Below are 3,933 nucleotides of genomic sequence, written 5' to 3' on the forward strand. Positions count from 1 at the left end.
AGATTAAGGTGTGGAGCTCTGCTGTTCTTCATGAATTAATGCAAAGTACTATTGTTTTTCTATTCAACTCAAGTCTATTTCTTCTCCAAGATATTCATTCGCACCCAAGAACATGATGAATGTGATGATTATGTGACACTCATCACCATTCTCACCTATGAACGCGTGTATGACAACCACTTCCGTTCTACATGCAAACAAGCTTGAATGTGTATCTCTTGGGTTTCTAATCTAAGATTAGAACCTTCGTGGTATAGGCTAGAATTATTGGCGGCCATTCCTGAGATCCGGAATGTCTAAACCTTGTCTGTGGTATTCTGAGTAGGATCTGGGAAGGGATGACTGTGACGAGCTTCAAACTCGCAAGTGTTGGGCGTGTGACAGACGCAAAAGGATCAATGGATCCTATTCCACATGATCGAGAACCGACAGATGATTAGCCGTGTGGTGACAGCATGCGTAGAACATTTTCACTGAGAGGACGGGAAGTAGCCATTAACAATGGTGATGCCCAACATAAAGCTTGCCATGGAAAGAGTATGAATGATTGGAAGAAGGCAATAGGAAAGCAGAGGTTCAGGAGGAGCAAAGCATCTTCATACGCTTATCTGAAATTCCTACCAATGAATTACATAAGTATCTCTATCTCTATCTTTATTTTATGTTTTATTATTTTTTAATTATCAATCCTCCATAACCATTTGAATATGCCTGACTGAGATTTACAAGATGACCATAGCTTGCTTCAAGCCGACAGTCTCCATGGGATCGACCCTTACTCACGTAAGGTATTACTTGGACGACCCAGTGCACTTGCTGGTTAGTTGTGCGGAATTGTGACAAAGTGTGATTCACGTTTGAGAGCTCCAAGTCTTTGGCACCATTGTTGATGATCGCAATTTTGTGCACCAAGTTTTTGGCGCCGTTGCCGGAGATTGTTCGAGTTTGGACAACTGACGGTTCATCTTGTTGCTTAGATTATGTACTTTTCTTTTTATTACCCTAGGCTACTAGTTCTCTATAAATAGGACCTTTTGCTATTGTATTTTCATACTTTGATAGACCTTTTCACGTTTGGGGGCTAATTCGAAAAATAAAAAAATTTATAAAATTATAAAATCAAAAATATTTTTATGTCTCTTGTTTGAGTCTAGTGTCTAATTTTTAAGTTTGGTGTCTTGCATGCATTGTTTATTTGATCTTAGTTGCATTTTTATTGTTTCTCATCATTAAAAATTCAAAAATATTTTCAAAATTATGTCTTTTCAAGTCAATAATACAGAGAATTGAAGATTCAGAATATTCAGCAGAGGAATCAAACAGAAAAAGCTACGCGTTCAAAACGCCCAGTGAATAAGGAAAACTGGCATTTAAATGCCAGCCAGGGTACCTGGCTGGGCGTTTAACGCCCAAAAAGGTAGCATTTTGGGCGTTTAATGCCAAGATGACACTAGAGGGAAGATTTTGTTTTTAATCCAAATTTTTTTCAAATTTTCATAATTTTTCAAAATCAAATCTTTTTCAAATCATATCTTTTCAATCATATCCCTTCAAAATCAATTTCTTTCCATTTTTTTATTTTTTTATATTTTCGAAAATTCTTGCTACAATTAGTAATTTAATTCAAAATCTTTAAGTTGTTACTTGTCTATTAAGGAAGGATCAAATTTTAAATTTTAGAATCATATCTTTTAATTTCTTGTTAGTTAAGTAATCAACTTTAATTTTAAAACTTTCTCTTTTTAATTTGATTTTCAATCATATCTTCTCAATCATATCTTTTCAATCACATCTTTGTCAAAAATTAATTTTCAATCATATCTTTTTGATTTCTAATTTCAAAATCTTTTTCAAAATCACTTAATTTCTTTCCCAATCTTAATTTTCGAAAATCTGAATCAAATTTTCAAATTTTTTTTTATTATTTTAAAAATCTTTTACTTTAATTTCAAAAATTCTTCCCCTCTTCTCACATCCTTCTATTTAAGGAACTAACACTCCTCCTCAAGATGCAATTCGAACTCTATCCTTCTTGATAACTTCGAATTCTCTTCTATCTACCTTCTCCTTCTATTCTTCTTTTCCTCTGACACCTCAAGGAATCTCTATACTGTAACATAGAGGATTCCATACTTTCTTGTTCTCTTCTCTTTCATATGAGCAAGAGCAAAGATAAAGGCATCCTTGTTAAAGCTGATCCTGAACCTGAAAGGACCTTGAAGAGAAAGCTAAGAGAAGCTAAAGCACAACTTTCTCTAGAGGGCCTAACAGAGCTCTTCAAGGAGGAAGAAGCCATGGCAGCCGAAAACAACAATGCCAACAATGCAAGGAAGGTGCTTGGTGACTTTACTGCACCTACTCCCGACTTCTATGGGAGAAGCATCTCAATCCCTGCCATTGGAGCAAACAACTTTGAGCTTAAGCCTCAATTAGTTTCTCTGATGCAACAGAATTGCAAGTTTCATGGACTTCCATTGGAAGATCCTCATCAGTTCTTAGTTGAATTCTTGCAAATCTGTGACACTGTCAAAACCAATGGGGTTGATCCCGAGGTCTACAAGCTTATGCTTTTTTTCCTTTGCTGTAAGAGACAGAGCTAGAACATGGTTGGATTCACAACCTAAAGAAAGCCTGAACTCTTGGGAAAAGCTAGTCAATACCTTCTTGGCAAAGTTCTTTCCACCTCAAAAATTGAGCAAGCTTAGAGTGGAAGTCCAAACCTTCAGACAGAAGGAAGGAGAATCCCTCTATGAAGCTTAGGAAAGATACAAGCAATTGATCAGAAGGTGTCCTTTTGACATGCTTTCTAAATGGAGCATCATAGGTATCTTCTATGATGGTCTGTCTGAACTGTCCAAGATGTCATTGGATAGCTCTGCTGGAGGATCTCTTCATCTGAAGAAGACGCCTGCAGAAGCTCAGGAACTCATTGAGATGGTTACAAATAACCAATTCATGTACACTTCTGAAAGGAACCCTGTGAATAATGGGACAAATCAAAAGAAAGGAGTTCTTGAGATTGATACTCTGAATGCCATACTGGCTCAGAATAAAATATTGACTCAGCAAGTCAATATGATTTCTCAAGGTCTATCTGGAATGCAAGCTGCACCAGGCAGTACTAAGGAAGCTTCCCCTGAAGAAGAAGCTTATGATCCTGAGAACCCAGTAATGGAAGAGGTGAATTACATGGGAGATTCCTATGGAAACACCTATAATCCTTCATGGAGAAATCATCCAAATCTCTCATGGAAGGACCAACAGAGGCCTCAACAAGGCTTCAATAAATAATGGTGGAAGAAACAGGTTTAGCAATAGCAAACCTTTTCCACCATCTTCTCAGCAACAGACAGAGAATTCTAAGCAAAGTCACTCTGACTTAGCAACCATAGTCTCTGATCTAATTAAAACCACTCAAAGTTTCATGACTAAAACAAGGTCCTCCATTAGAAATTTGGAGGCACAAGTAGGTCAGCTGAGTAAGAAAGTTACTGAACTCCCTCCTAGTATTCTCCCAAGCAATACAGAAGAGAATCCAAAGAGAGAGTGCAAGGCCATAAACACGTCTCACATGGCCGAACCTAGAGAGGAGGAAGAGGCAGTGATCTCCACTGAGGAAGACCTCAATGGACGTTCACTGGCCTCCATGGAATTCCCTGATGAGAAACCATGGGAATCTGAGGCTCACACAGAGACCATAGAGATTCCATTGAATTTACTCCTGCCATTCATGAGCTCTGATGAGTATTCTTCCTCTGAAGAGGATGAAGATGTTACTGAAGAGCAAGTTGCTAAGTACCTTGGAGCAATCATGAAGCTAAACGCCAAGTTATGTGGTAATGAGACTTGGGAGAATGAACCTCCATTGCTCACTAAAGAACTAGATGACTTGACTAGGCAGAAATTACCTCTGAAGAGACAAGATCCTGGAAA

This window comes from Arachis ipaensis, chromosome B06, assembly GCF_000816755.2.
Source record: "Arachis ipaensis cultivar K30076 chromosome B06, Araip1.1, whole genome shotgun sequence".
Classification (NCBI taxonomy): domain Eukaryota; kingdom Viridiplantae; phylum Streptophyta; class Magnoliopsida; order Fabales; family Fabaceae; genus Arachis; species Arachis ipaensis.